The sequence below is a fragment of the Phacochoerus africanus genome, chromosome 2 (assembly GCF_016906955.1).
Source record: "Phacochoerus africanus isolate WHEZ1 chromosome 2, ROS_Pafr_v1, whole genome shotgun sequence".
Lineage (NCBI taxonomy): Eukaryota > Metazoa > Chordata > Mammalia > Artiodactyla > Suidae > Phacochoerus > Phacochoerus africanus.
This window is the reverse complement of record NC_062545.1, coordinates 112,485,322-112,501,866: the sequence shown is the minus strand read 5'-3', so window position 1 is coordinate 112,501,866 and position 16,545 is coordinate 112,485,322. Positions and strand designations below refer to the sequence as shown.

At 40.4% G+C, this 16,545-nt stretch overlaps 1 pseudogene; it reads left to right on the top strand.

Annotated features, from left to right (window-relative positions):
• Nucleotides 1-8,621: 8,621 nt before the first annotated feature.
• On the top strand, nt 8,622-9,144 carry LOC125121155 (60S ribosomal protein L23a-like; annotated as a pseudogene).
• The last annotated feature ends 7,401 nt before the right edge of the window (nt 9,145-16,545 follow it).

Below are 16,545 nucleotides of genomic sequence, written 5' to 3'. Positions count from 1 at the left end.
GTGGTTAACGAATCTGGCTAGGAACCATGAGGTTGCGGGTTCGATCCCTGGCCTTGCTCAGTGAGTTAAGGATCCGGCGTTGCTGTGAGCTGTGGTGTAGGTCGCAGATGCGGCTCGGATCCCATGTTGTGGCTCTGGCGTAGGCCGGCAGCAACAGCTCCGATTCAACCCCTAGCCTGGGAACTTCCATATGCAGTGGGAGCAGCCCCAGAAAAGGCAAAAAGACCAAAAAAAAATTTTCTTTTAAAGCTGGACATTGACAGCACCTGCAGGCTGAGGTGATCTTGGTAGGCACAGCCTTACCAAGATGCCCTTGACTTAGATCCCTATCTAATGAGGGTTGCCATTCATGGATCTCAATAGCACCCATCTCTCTGGGCCTACTTTCTACCACCTGTCCTGCACTCCTTTTTTTTTTTTTTTTTTTTGGCTTTTTAGGACCACACCCACAGCATATGGAGGTTCCCAGGCTAGGGGTCTAATCGGAGCTGTTGCTGCCGGCCTACACCACAGCCACAGCAACGCCAGATCTGAACCACTTCTGTGACGTGCACCACAGCTCACAGCAACACTGGATCCTTAACCCACTGAGTGAGGCCAGGGATTGAACCCGCAACCTCATGGTTACTAGTCAGATTCGTTTCCGCTGTGCCATGACAGGAACTCCATGTCCTGCACTCTTGATGTTTCAGGAACTACTTATACTTCCCGCCAACATATCCCTGTTTCATGCTGCTACGTCTTTGACTTTTCTATTTGCCACTGTCCTAGAAATTTCTACTTGTCCTTTAAAACACACTACAGCTGCCTCCTCTTCTAGGAATCCTCTTGCCTCAATTCTCTACACCAATGGAGTCGTTTTCCACTCTATTTCCATTTCCTGGTGCAGAATGACACAATTATCAATCAACTGGATATTTAATATTAAAATAGAAGTGAGTTAAATTGGAGGGCACAGAAATCTGCCTTGGCTCTTCTCTTGCACTCACAGCCTGTTAACCGAGTTGGACAGTTCTTTTTTTATTATTATTATTTTTTTCTTTTTTCTTTTTAGGACCACAACCACAGTATATGGAAGTTCCCAGGCTAGGGGTCAAAATGGAGTTGCAGCTGACAACCAACACCACAGCCATAGCAATGCTTCCTCTGTAACCTACACTGGAGCTCATGGCAATGCCAGATCCTTAACCCACTGAGCGAGGTCAGGGATTGAAACTACATCCTCATGGATACTAGTTGGGTTCGTTACCACTGAGCCACGCAGGAACTTCAGGATGGTTCCTACTGATAATTCATTTGTATATTATCATTTATTTCTTCCTCTGTTCCATAGCTAGTTGAGTTAGAATGCAATCATTAAACAAGTGTGCAGAACTTATATTCAGATAGAATACCTTGAAAATGGGAGAATATTATTCAGTATTATAAGCCAGTTTTTATAAAAAAGTGAAAAGTTATCACCTGAATTGAGAAAAGCAAGATACAAAATTCAGTGTGCAGAATAAATTCAAAAATTGTAAGTTTGAAAAAAGTAGAAAGAAAATCCATTAATGGTAATGCAGTAGATTTCAGATGTGGAACCCTGGTGATTATTTTTCTGCTTCTCTCTACTTTTTGTGTTTCCTAAGTTTTCAATAACGAGCAGGTTGCAGAAAATAACAGTGACACCTTTTTCACTTGTAAGGAACGTTTTCCCATAGATCAATTACCATGGAAAAAAAAATTTAAGTTATTAAATAATTATCTACAAACCACGTCAAGAGGCCATAAGGTTTTATGGGTGAATTCTTTCAAACACTGAGGGAACTATATCACATCAGTCTGATGCCACATAATTTGTTTCAGAGCATAGGAAAAGCTGAAAAACACAGTTTTTTCATGAAGAAAGTATAACTCTGAAACCCAATCTTATCACACACACACACACCCCACTTATGGGTCAATGACACTAATCAATGTAGGCAGAAAAATACTAAAAATAATAGCCAATCAAATTCAACAGCATCTAAAAGAATTATCCTCTGCAATCAGATAATCTAGGAATGAATGAGTGATTTAATACCAGGAAAACTATTGCTATAATGAACATCATCAATAGGACAAAGGAGAAAAGTCATGTCAATGAACACTAACCAAGCAGTAGGTAAAAATTTTAAAGTATATTTCATAAAACTGGAAATAGAGAGATCTTTAATATGCTCATTGATCATCATACTTAGCCATAAACAATGGTAATTATGGGCATTGTGCTCTGAAATCATCCTGGCCTAGGTTTAAATTCTAGATAGACATTTTCTGCCTATGAGACTTTCACCAAGTTACTTAATCTTTCTGCCTCAGTTCTGTCTGTAAAATTGGTAGTATAATTTCTTATCGCACAAGGTTAGTGTGAGCATAATTTAAAAGATGCATGCTAAATGCTTAGTACAGAACCTGGAACTTAGAGGTACTCAGTAAGTGTTATAAAAATACTTATATTAAGTACTATTTAATACATTGTACATTGTATTTGTACATTGTTATTGATACATTGTACAAATGCATAAAATATTTTAAATAAATTCTTTGATGAGGATAATAAATAGCAGTAATAATAATAAAACCGACGTACTTCAGAATTTACTTGTGGAGATTCTTCTCTCCTACATCCAAATACCCCTTCCTGAGCGGCTTCTCCCAGATGATTCTAATACATATCAAATGTTGAGAGTCACTAAATTAGAGACATTTTTGGTAAAATTAGAAATAAGAGAATATAAAATATTACCAAACTGTTGACTATTGTTCTGAAAAATGTGAGCAATGCCATTGTCATGAAATAGAACGGAGAGATATAATACAGCTGGTGGAGGTATATTTGTTATTTTAAGATGGTCATTCATTAAACAGAGAAAATTCAAGATGATGAAACACTCCCCTCACGATGAGCTCTCTTAGAATCAAACAGAATCAAATCAGGACAGTAGTCAGATACAAGATCAATATATTTAAAAAAAAAAAAAACAACTTCCAACCATATCCATTTAGACCATTTAGCCATATAGAAGGAAAAAATCCATACATAATAGTGCTAAACATATAAAGTACCTAGAAATGACTCTGTGAGAAATGTGATATAAAGAAAAGTGTAATATTTTACTCTGATACAAAAGAGTTGTATATAGAGATGTTTAATAGTTCTAGAAGACTGGGCTGAATAATGAAATTTGGGAAGCAGTCTTTATAGGCTTAATGCAATCCCAATAAAAATACTAATAATTTTTTAAATGAAATTATTTGGGTCCTTTTTGAAGACTAAGTGAGAGAATAAACAGCCTGGAGCTTGGTACTTAATAAATGCTAGCTCACTTCCTCTTGCTTCCTAGCAAAGTTCTGATACATCAAACCACAGTGATCTCCTTCTTTAATTCTTATAATTACCATTCATTTGGTACTTACTGTACAATGTTTGGCAGTTCTACTTTACATCAAATTTTTGGTTAATTTATATTACTGGGTCATCCATTTTTTCTCTCCAAAATAGACTGTAAGCTCCCTGAAGTCAAGGACTAGGTTTATATATTTGTACACCAATACTTAATACACACTAGTCATCTACAGAGAACTGGGAGTGATATAGAAATAGTAGATGACATAACTGTTATTTGTTCACCACCAAAGAATAAAAATAAGATACTGTTAGTCACAGGTGAGGAAGTCAAGCTTGGGGGCTACCTAAATAATCTAAGTGCCAACCAGTCTTGGTTGGAGTAAGCCTTCTCTTGGCTAGAGCAATTACTGCTGAATATCATGTTGGCTGAGGCATCACTTCATTCCCAAAATATGCCAGAGCCATTAAGAAGTTGAGGGCCAATGAAGATTCTTGCGAAATAGGGGTGACTAATTAGAAGAAACACATGTCTCCTTAATAGCAGTCAATGGCCTAGGAAGCCCAAGGAATGAATGAATTCCCCAATTCCCAAAGCTTCAAGGCAAAACATTTCAGAATCATGCTCTGAGTAGGCCTGGCAGATTCTCAAAGTAGAGTGGCTGCAAAATACTCACTTGATATTTTAAGCATAAAAATTTATGCTTAAATTTGTAAAAATTTGTTAAAGTTGAGGAGAAGATACTGCTAGTCAGGAAGTATATGTGGAGAACATGAGTATTAAATCAGTATGTGTGCAGTTTCCAAGAACTATGAGTAAGCAAACCACTTCTTGACTTCAACTGGATGTCATTTTACCTAAATATATGCAGGGGATATTAATACTATACTTTGTGTTTACTTTAACAACCACCAGGCCTGTGTGAAAATCAGCTTCACAGCCAAATAAAGTGACAAAAATGACAACTCCAAGAACACAGAAACCACTTTGCAAGTTTTGCTTGCATATTCTGTGTAATCTCCAGAAAAGAAGTCTTACACATTTGTGCACTGGCTGCCTTTCCTACCGACTTTCTCAAGCCCCCATTTAACACCCTGGGCAGGGGTCTTAACAAAAATGCTAACACTCAAGTCATCTAAATGCCTCTGACCTTCAAAATGTGTCCACTGTTCTAGCTGTTACTAAGTGGGTAAATCTCACCCCTAACTTAGAGCTCCAAATTGCTGAGCAGAACTGTGATGTTCAGAGCAGCCATTCACACACTCCTCAGATGGAGAGAAGGACTGCGAGAGCTAGCCACCACGTGAGGGTCAGCCTCAATGTGACTAACTGATTGCAATGATGGCCATTGAGGATGAGAAAGTAGGCCTGCCATCTCTGCATTACTCCCAGATCAGCATGCAATCTGGAGGGCTACAACAAATGTAAATACACTGAAGATATGACCTGCACTTTACCAAAATTTAAAACATATATTTGGGGAGAAGTTTCACCAAGCACAAGAATCAAATGGTAAAGTTAATAAGAGAAATCGTCAAAGTTACACAATACTTGTTTGATGATAAGAAGTCCCCAGATATGTGCTGCAGACACACACTAATTCTAAACGGCATTCAGAGGACAGAGACTGCACTGTGGACAAGGTCCTTAGAAGAGGCTTTAGGAAGGGTTAGGTCTTTAATTATGAGGCCGCTTAAGCTTAACAATTAAGGAAAAGAGTTCTGGAGCAACACACTCTGCTTTCCAATCTTCAACTCAGAGGAAATGGAAATACTAATAGTATCTACCAGGAAGGGCTAAGTCAAATAATGAATGTGAAGCAGCACCTGGTATATGGTAAGGGCTCAATTAAATGCTAGTACACAAAATAAACCAACAAAACAACCTGACCTTGAAAGATAGATTGTGCTGAATAGGATGTGGGGAGAAAGGAACCCTCCCAACTGCTGGTGAAAATATAAATTGGTGCAGCCACCACAGAGAATAGTAATGGAAGTTCCTTAAAAAACTACAAGTAGAGTTACTATATGATCTGCAATCCCATTCCTGGGCATGTATCTGGAGAAAACTCTAATTCAAAAAGATACATGCACCCCTATGTTCACAGCAGCACTATTTACAACAGCCAAGACATGGAAGCAATCTAGGTGTCCACTGACAGATGAATGGATAAAGAAGATGTGATATATAACCACAATGGAATATTACTCAGACATAAAAATAAGGAAATATTGCCATTTCCAGCAACAGTGATGGACCTAGAGATTATCATACTAAGTGAAGTTAGACAAAGACGAATATATGATATCACTTACGTGTGGAATCAGAAAAAAAAAGATAAAAATGAACTTATTTACAAAGTAGAAAGAGACTCACAGACATAGAAAACAAATTCATGGTTACTAAAAGGGAAGGGGGGATAAATTAGGAGGTTGGGATTACCATGTACATACTACAAAATAGATAAAGAACAAGACCCACTGTATATAGCACAAGGAACATACTCAGTATCTTGAAATAACTTATAATGGAAAAGAATACGAAAAAGTTATACACACATATGTAACTGAATCACTTTGCTGTACACGTGAAATGAACACAATATGGTAAAATAACTATACTTCAATTTTTAAAGAAGTTTTGAAAAATGACGGATTATTTAGAAGTAGACAAAAGAGGGACAGCTATAGCAGATCAGATGATGCTTGGTGGATAAAAGGTCGGGTCAGACTCTGTCTACTTACATCACTCAACTAAGTTCCTGGATATTTATCATAAATCTCCAGGATTTAAAGGGACTGGGGAGAACACTAACATCCATTGGGCCTTCTCCTTGGAATCTGATGGGGAGGAAACCACATCTTTGTTCCCCAATTTCTCACTGAACACATCTTGAGCCTAGCACACCACCATCAGAATAACATTCCAAATATTCAGAAAGCCCAAGCAGAAAGATCAAAATAATTGCCTGACCCAAAAGAAGAGAGGGAACTGCTGAGTTTTCTTGAAACCAGACCTACGAGTCACTGACACTTAAAAGAGCTGTGTCCCTAACACATCATTAAGAAAGTGCTTTTCAATTAAGTGAAAACCTGAGCCAATCTCAATGTTTGGAATGGTGTAGACAGCTCACTTGCAGTACCCTTCCCCCAATTATTTTCATATCATTTCATTTTTATTTTGTTCCACAAATAATGGGCTGAAATGCTGGCTCCACAGATCAGATGTTTGGCATTATACAGTCAGAACCAATAAATAGAAAACAACTCACTCAAGAAACATCCTAGCCAAGAAAGGGCAATAAATGGGCCATTTCACTATCATCCATAACGACTCCCCAGTCCCACATTTCTGCATATGATCTGGCAATTATGGCAACAGATTGAGGATTTCAAAGCAATTTCTGCTGTTCCAGGTGCAAACATAGTTGTTTAATTGGTGTTTGTAGCTTAGGAAAAGGGAGTTTATTGGACTCTTCCTCCGTGGCCTCCCAAAATCCAGCTGCAAAATCTAAACTCCCTTGCAAAACAACTTCGCACCTAAGCATAAAGAGTCAGGGAAATATTTAGAAGAGGGACTGAATAGCAGCTTTCCCAGGAGGAAGGGAAGGGCCAGCCGTGATGTCCTTCGGCTCTGTGTTTCTGGAGGACATGTTTGGCCACTGCATCAGATTGCTGGGTTGGCAGAAGTTCCCAGCAAGCACCACATCTTGCCTTCAGGGAAGACCTGTGACACTTTTTCTTCTCTCACAGTGTGGGGTGGGAAGCATGTCAGAGAGTCTACAACCAACAGAAAAGTCAATTTTTCTAATCACTTCTCTGCCGAATGGCCCACTTTCCCCCTTGTGCTTGGGGACCTCATCATATTAAGGAGAGGCAGCAAAAGATGCACGATCTATCCAGCATCCAGATACATCTTCAGGCAATCTCTGTGAGAGAAGAGGGGCCTGCAGACTGGCTTTTGCAACTCCCTAGCAGCCGCTATCCCAGGTTCTGACAGGTCACCTTCAAGCAGAATACAAGGATAAAGGCCCCTCTTTTTAATCATAGGGTATAATTTTTAATACAGAGAAAGTGTGTTCATACAATATTATCACACTCCTAACTAATGCGTTTTTATTTTACAAAGTAACAGCAAATTCAGGGCTAGGCCATCTCTAATTTCTTCAGTCATAGTCAGTTGAGTGCCCCATCGTACCTCACTTGAATGATTGTAGCCCTTTCCATCTGGCTCACTGTTAACCAGGCTTGTGTTATTCAGTTCACCCTTCATACCAATACCAGCATCGTATGAGAAACAGTGTGAACATCTGAGCCCATTGCTCTAGTAGTGCCCCACTGCTATGAGATGAAAGCCAAACATGGTTGAATCAAAGCTCCTACCCTCTATTGATGTCTCATAGCCCGGCCTTCTCTTCTCACCCACTCTACCTACAACAATCTTATGACAGCTATTTTCAACTTCCATTTCTGGAAAGCTCCTTTTGTAGATTTAGACTCCTCTTCTAAAAATCACCTCCTCTGTGAAGTCTTCTCAGATGACACTCAGACCTAGAGGGTTAGCATATTCTTCTTACTTGGTGCTCCTGGAGCTCTCATTACCCATTTCTATCACAGTAGTTGTGCAAGATTTGAAGGACTGAAATTCCGTATGGGGATGGAGTGAGTTCTACTCCCTTTTCTATCCCCTGGCACACAGCAAGCATTCTAAAAAATGGCCAGTGAGAGAATGCATGAGAGAGTGCCTACTTGCTGCTTAAGAAGCCCTGGGCTTATATCTTCATTTTTCTCAGTGTCTATACTCATGAACTATACCCTGCCCTCAGGCATGCTCTCACCAATGGGTGCCATGGACCCAAGCACCTGGGCTCACCAACTAGACTCAAGGTGCCTATTCCTAATGGTAGATGAATTCCAGCACAAATCCACCAGTCCCACGACTGAGCTATCCAGAATACAGCTCTAAGAGGGCAGGGATTTTGGCCTACAATGGGGCCTTGTTAATAGTAAGTGCTCCCCCAGAGGGAGAACAGAAGGAAATGAGGTGAGGATCAGGGTTATCGCTATCTTGGAGGAATCGCACCTGGGCTCAAGCTGAACTTCCCAGCAGGATTGAATGTTCAAACAGTATGCCACCTCTCAGAGGGTGGTAGCTCTGTTTCTTAGAGTTTGAAAATGGCCTAATTCTCCAGAAGTATTTATCTGGTGCAAGCAGCCTACCAGTTGGGGGCCCTTTTCAAGATTTATCATCTCCTTTTCACGAAGATGGTGCCAAAGGCAAAGAAGGAAGCCCCTGCCCCTCCCAAAGCCGAAGCCAAAGCAAAGGCTTTGAAGGCCAAGAAAGCAGCGTTGAAAGGCATCCACAGCCACAAAAAAAGAAGATCCGGACATCACCCACCTTCCAATGGCCCAAAACACTGCAACTCAGAAGGCAGCCCAAATATTCTCGGAAAAGCGCCCCTAGGAGAAACAAGCTTGACCACTATGTCATCATCAAGCTCCCCCTCACCACTGAGTCAGCCATGAAGAAGATAGAAGACAACACACTTGTGTTCATTGTGGATGTCAAGGCCAACAAGCGCCAGATTAAACAGGCTGTGAAGAAGCTCTATGACATTGATGTGGCTAAGGTCAACACTTTGATCAGGCCTGATGGAGAGAAGGAGGCATATTTTCGACTAGCTCCTGACTATGATGCTTTGGATGTTGCTAACAAAATTGGGATCATCTAAACTGAGTCCAGCTGGCTAATTCTAAATATAAAAGTCATCACTAAATGCAAAAAAAAAAAAAAAGATTTATCATCTGTGAAGATCCTCCAGTATCAAGTTGGTCCTTCCTTTTCTTAACCTTTCCCAGCATATATCTTGCTAGTTAATTATAATCAATTCTCTGTGTGTTTTAATCTTCTTTTCCCACCTGAGTAGATGCCAATTTGGACATATAATTTTTAGATTCCATAGTGAGCAGCCCCCATAGCAAGCACAACAGGGGCTCAACCACTTCTTGTTAGACTGAAATGCTGAGGATCTACAAGACTGGAGGGATTTAGTGTGTGTGTTAACATAACAGCTAGCATCACAATTCCTCTTAGAAGGGAACAAACTACACTGAGGAAAATACATCATTGGGCCATTTTGAAGTAAAACTATACAGCTTCCAGAACAAAGTCTAAAAAGATAAAGTGAAACTGAAAGACAAGGGCAGAACAGGAAATTAACTGCTCTGCATAGACAGTAAGAGGATTTCCTTTTAGTCCTGAGAGGAAGATGGGAGAGGGGAGGGAGAAGAGGTCCCACCCATGTGGCCAGAGCCTGGAGCCCAGGTTGGCAGGGATGGACTTTCAAGTAGCCAGATGTGCAAGGTCAAGTCTTTAAGGTTTCCCTCATTCTCCTCCTAGATGTTTGAGGTTTTCCTCCCAAACAAGGGCCTGTGCAAGCAATTTGTAGGCATCATTGTTCATTGATGGCAATTAATGAGAAAGTAAAATGCTGTATTGAGATTCACACACATGCGTTATCAACTGAGCAATTTAACCCGAAACAAGAACTCAGAGGATGAGGTGAAAGGAAGATCATGAGCCTTCTCCTCTTCCTACTCTCAACCCTCAGATCCTCTGAGGATGGAGGTCTTATTCCAAGTGAAGTGAGTTTCAAATGAGCTTTAGTAGATCTCAAAGGGCCAGTACTGAAACTGACATGTGCATTACACATGGACTAGAGTCTGTGAAGACCTATGGTTACAATCAGTATGAATGAGGACACTGTAGGCTGCAGGGGGGAACTGACTTGGCCAAGGCTGTTCAGCTCTTTGGTGAAGGAGTTGGGTCCAACACACAGGCTTTTCTCATACATTATTCCATCTTCTACTCTGTGCAGTGCCTCTGTCCTTAAAGTGACCATGGGGGCCTTGAAATGGCATCTCTCCAAGACTGTGGCATTTGCTGGACTTATAATTGGAAAAATTTAGGTTACTGTCCATGCCAGCAAGGGCTATTGTTTATCTAAAGGCTGCGATCACATCTGTGCTGACTGGCCATCCGGGAGCACCATCTGTCATTTGGGGGAATCCTAAGGGGATCTGGCAGGGGTGATTGAGGTGCTGGGAATGGGCCGGAATGGGGATGCTGCTAGTAGCCTCCAGGCCTCAATTACCAAGAGTCTCTTCACCTTGTACCACCTTTATTTGTCTGTTTCCAGAGCCCAGAAGGGAGCTTCTCATAGCTACTGGTATATCACATTTGCAGTTAAGGAATACAGAAGATTTGCACCCACCAGTCTCAGGACCAGTACCCAAGAGAGGCTGCCCAAGGGAAGATCCCTGTCTGGGCAGCTGCCGCCTTTGTACATACCATTTATTCCCAGGAGACCAGGGTGGCTCACTGGAGTCTGTGAAATTCATTTACTTCTTCCTGTCTATCAGGTTTCTTTCCTGCCACTGACAATGCCCTGCAGGTACAGAGAGGAATCATAAAGCTGAAATTGTGACTGAAACAAGGGGATGCTGCAGGTCAAGGCAGCCACAGGCTTAACTGTTAGCTCACAGCCACCAGGTTTGAGCAACAGCTGTCCCCAAAGAGGCAGAGGACCAGAGAGGTCACAGGCAGCCTGTCTCTCAGGGGTCTGTGAAGGCTGGGAGAAGAACTGCCTGTCCAGGATTGATTACAACAGAAAACAGAGCAGAGAGGAAGGAGAATGAAAACACTATGCAAATACAGCAGCCTGCTTTTGTCTCTTCCAACCCCAAGCTCTAAACATTTGATAACAACATCAAAACCGTAAATTTCTTTATCCCTGCTATTGTGTGAAACGATGGCTTCAAGAAAGAGAGGCTAAGGAGATTTAGTCGAGGTCAGCCAGCAAATCAGTAAATCCTGGCAATGATTCAGTCTCTCTGGTCTTCTCCAACTACTACCCTTTACTGTTTTCCACTGCTGTTTAAATATGAGCTGTGTGAGCAAACAGAAGACTCTGTAGGTCCTTTCTGGTTGGAATGCAAACACAGGCTAAAAGCCATTTCCATTTTTGACTGGATGGAAATAACTTTTAGGCATTTTTCTGTCTTTTTAAAAAATGATTACCAGGATAAAGCTTTGAAAGGGGGTCAGGGGGAGGGAGTGTTTCTGAATGAGAAAAGCTGCTCTGGGAGTAATCAGTTTTCTGTAGCGAGAAGTGGTTCTCGGATTGACTTGTGTATCTCTTAGCTGCTAATGACCTATTGCAATGCAGGTTTGGATTTGGAAGAGTTCGGGAAGTATGTGTTTGCTGACTTTTAGGAGTCTGAGAAGTTGAAAATGAACTTGGAAACCTATCCCAGACTGCCTTCTGATTTAGGGGTTATCTGATTCTAACAGTGATAAAGGTCTTTATTCCAACATCACTACTTCATGAAGTCTTCCCTGGACAACCCCTCTCCCATTCTACAGCTTCTTCTTAGCTTTGTTTTTTTGCTTTCCTTCACATTTATCACTATTTAACACATTATATATGTTACTTATTTACCACTATCTAAAGTAGTGTATAATTACTTATTTATCTCATTTCTTATTTTTTTCCCCTAGTAGAATCTAAGCTTCATGATGGCAGTGGTTTTTCTTGTTTTGGCCACTGTTTGTCCCCAGAGTCTAGGACAGTGTCTGGCACAGGGAGGTACTCAAATAAGATCCATTGAATAAATGAATTTAAGGAAGATGATCAAAGTGATAAGTAATCAAACCACTTACTTACAAAGGATCTGCTATATGCAGAACACTAGTAGCTAAATAAAACAAGTATAAATGATGATAATTCCTTATATTAGTTTGATACGGCTGCCATAACAACACATTACAGACTAGGTGTTAACAAAATAGAAATTTTCTCACTATTATGGTGCTAGAGGTCCAAGATGAAGGTGTCAGCAGGTCTGATTTTTTCTAAGGCCTCTCTCTGTAGTTTGCAGATGGCTACTCTCTCATTGTGTCTTCATGTGGTCACCCCTCAGTCTATGTGCATGCACCCTGGGTGTCTCTCTGTGTGTCCAAATTTCCTCTTCTGATAATGATACCAGTCACTTTAGCTTAGGGTACACTCTAACAGTCTCATTTTACTCACCTTGTTAAAGGCTGTATCTCCAAATACTGTCACATTCTGAGATACTACAGGTTAGGCCTTCAACGTATGAATATTTTTTGGGGGGAGGGATGACCCATAACATCCCTGAAAAGGATTAAACTATGTTAGGAAAATAAGATATTCCTTGGATATTAAAAAAAATTAGATAGAAAGAACAAATTAAACATAAGAAATATAAAATATATTGGAGTTCCCATTGGGCTCAGTGGTTAACGAATCTGACTAGGAACCATGAGGTTGTGGGTTCGATCCCTGGCCACGCTCAGTGGGTTAAGGATCCAGCGTTGCCATGAGCTGTGGTGTAGGTTGCAGATGCGGCTCAGATCCCATGTTGCTCTGGCTCTGGCGTAGGCCAGAGGCTACAGCTCCGATTAGACCCCTAGCCTGGGAACCTCCATATGCCATGGGAGCAGCCCTAGAAAAGGCAGAAAAGACAAAAAAAGTATACATATATAAAATATATTGACAAGGTAGATAATGAATTGGTAGAGTGTAGTAGGTTTGCAGTAGCGCCTCCTCTTTATTAAGTACTGGGGAAATTACATATAGCTCTGAGCCTTGTTCCTTATCTGGAAAAATTAGAATAATAGAGCACTGATGAGAAAATTAAATGTGGCACTTTGGAGGAGACAAGATGGCAGAATAGAAGGATACAAGCTCACTGCCTCTCACAAAAACACCAAAACCACAACTAACTACTGAATAACCATTGACAAAAAGATTGGAACCTATCAAAAAAGAAATGCTATATCAAAAGATAAAAAAGAAGCCCCAATAAGTTGATAGGAGGGTGCTTTCATGATATAATCAAATCCCATACTGTCAAGTAGGTGACCCACAAACTGGAAAATGATTATATATTAGAGATTCTTCCACAAGAGTGAGAATTATGAGCCCAAAGTCAGGTTCCCCAGCTTTGGGGTCTGGAATTGGAAGAAGGAACATCCAGAGTATCTGGCTTTGAAGGCCATTGGGGCTTTAGTACAGGAATCCACAAGACTGGGAGAAACAGAGACTCTACTCTTGGAGGGCACACACAAGGTTTCACATACACTGGGACCTGAGGCAAAACAGTGACTCCATAAGATACTGGGCCAGACCTATCTGTGGGTCTTGGAGGGTCTCCTGTGGAGGAAGGGGTCAGCAGTGGCTCATTTCGGGGCAAGGACACTGCTGGTGGAGTCCCCAGGGAATAATCATTGGTACGGGCTCTCTCTGAGGTCACTGTTTTGGCACAGAGACCTGGCTGCAAACAAAAGCCTACAGGCTACAGCACTGGGATGCTTTGGGGCAAACAACCAACAAGGTGGGAAAACAGACCCACCCATCAGCAGACACGCTGCCTAAAGTCTTCTTAAGCCCAGAGATGCCACTAAACACACCCCCTGACAGAGCCCTGCCCACCAGGGAGACAAGACCCAGCTCCACCCACCAGTGGGCAGGTACCAGTCCCTCCCACCAGGAAGCCTATACAAGCCCCTGGACCAATTTCAGCCAATATGGGGCAGACACCAGAAGCAAGAGGAACTATGATCCTACAGCCTAAGGAATGGAGACCACAAACACATAAAGTTAGACTAAATGAGATGGCAGAGAAATATGTTCCAGGTAAAAGAACAAGCTAAAACCCCAGAAGAACAACTAAGTGAAGTGGAGATAGGCAATCTACCTGAAAAAGAAATAAGAGTAATGACAGTAAAGATTATCCAAGACCTCAGAAAAAGGATGGAGGCACAGATGAAGAAGATTTAAGAAACGTTTAACAAAGAGCTAGAAGACTTAAAAGAACAAACAGATGAACACTGAAATAACTGAAAAAAATACACTAGAAGGAATCAATTACAATATAAATGAGGCAGAAGAATGAATAAGTGAACTAGAAGACAGATTGGTGGCAAACACTGCCATGGAACACAATAAAGAAAAAAGAATGAAAAGAAATGAGGACAGTCTCAGGGACTTCTGGGACAACATTAAACACACAAACATTTGTATTATAAGGGGTCCCAGAAGGAGAAGAGAAAGAGAATGGAGGTGAGAAAGTATTTGAAGAGATGATAGCCATAAAGTTCCCTAACATGGGAAAATAAACACTTACTCAAATCCAGGAAGTGCAGAGTTCCATGCAGGATAAAGCCAAGTAGGAACATGCCGAGACATGTATTATTCAAACTGACAAAAATTAAAGACAAAGAGAAAAAAAAAGCAATAAGAGAAAAGCAATAAATAACATACAAGGGAATACTGATAAGGTCATCAGCTGATTTTTCAGCAGAAACACTGCAGTACAGAAGGGAGTGGCAAGATATATTTAAAGTGATGAGAGGGAAAAACCCACAACCAAGAATACTCTACCTATCAAGGCTCTTATTCAGATTCAATGGAGAAAGCAAAAGGTTTACAGACAAGCCAAAGCTAAGAGAATTTGGAAGTTCCCATTGTGGCTCAGGGGTAACGAACCCCACTGGTATCCATGAAGATGTGGGTTTGATCCTTGGCTTGCTCAGTGGGTTAAGGATCCAGCACTGCCATGAGCTGTAGTGTAGGTCACGGATGCAGCTCAGATCCCACATTGCTGTGGCTGTGGAACAAGCTGGCAGCTGTAGCTCCAATTCAACCCCTAGCCAGGGAACTTTCATGTGCCATAGGTGTGGCCCTAAAATGAAACAAAAACAAAAACAAAAACAAAACTAAGAGAATTCAGAACCACCAAACAAGCTTTACAACAAATGCTAAAGGAAATTCTCTAGGTGGGAAAGGAAAGGTCACAAACAGATACAATAAAATTATAAATGAAAAAGCTCACCAGTAAAGGCAAACAAGAGTAAAGGTAGGAAATCATCCACACATAAATATGAAATCAAAACCAGTAATTGTGCAAAGAGAAGAGAACAAATGCAGGATATAGAAATGCACTTCAAGGCTGGCAACTTAAAACAATCTTGTGTGTGTATATGTATATAACAATATAAAAATCTCATGGTAACTGTAAAGTAAAAATCTATAATAGATACACACAAAAAAAGAAAAAGCAATCCAAACACAACATTAAAGGTAGTCATCAAATCACAAGAAAAGAGAATAGAGGAAGGGAAGAAAAAAGACTTACAAAAACAAATCCAAAACTATTAACAAAATGGCAATAAGAACATATATATCAATAATTACTTTAAATATAAATGGATTAAAACCTCTAACCAAAACATATAGACTGGCTCAATGGATACCAAAACAAGATATAGATAGACAGATAGAGATAGATAGATAGACAGACAGACAGACAGACAGACAGACAGACAGAGATAGATATATATCTACTAGAGACCTATCCTCAGAAATAGGGACATACAGACTGAAAGTGAGGAGTAGCAAAGGGTATTCCATAAAAATGAAAAACAAAATAAAGCTGGAGTAGCAATACTCATATTAGACAAAAGAGACTTAAAAGTAAAGAGTGTTACAAGAGACAAAGAAGGACACTACATAATGATCAATCCAAAAAGAAGATATAACAATTGTAAATGTATATGCACTCAAAAAGGAGCCAGCACCTCAACATATAAGACCTGCTAATAGCTATAAAGAAGAAATCAACAGTAACACAAGAATAGTTGGGGATATTAACACCTCATTTACATCAATGGATAGATCATCCACACAGAAAATCACTAAGGAAACCCAGTCCTCAGATGATGCAGTAGACCAGATGGACCTAATTGATAGTTATAGAATATTCCATTTGCAAATGGCAGAATACACATTCCTCTCAAGTGCACATGGAATATTCTCCAGGATAAAACACATGCTGGGTCACAACGCAGACCTCCATAAATTTAAGAAAACTGAAACCAAATCAAGTATCTTGTCCAACCACAACACTATGAGATTAGAAATCAACTACAAGAAAAGACCATAAAAACTACAAACACATGGAGGCTAAGCAATATGTTACTGAACAACAAATGGATCACTGAGGAAACCAAAGAGGGAAAAAATACCTAGAGACAAATGACAACAAAAACACAAAGATCCAAAACCTATGAGATGCAGCAAAAGCAATTCAAA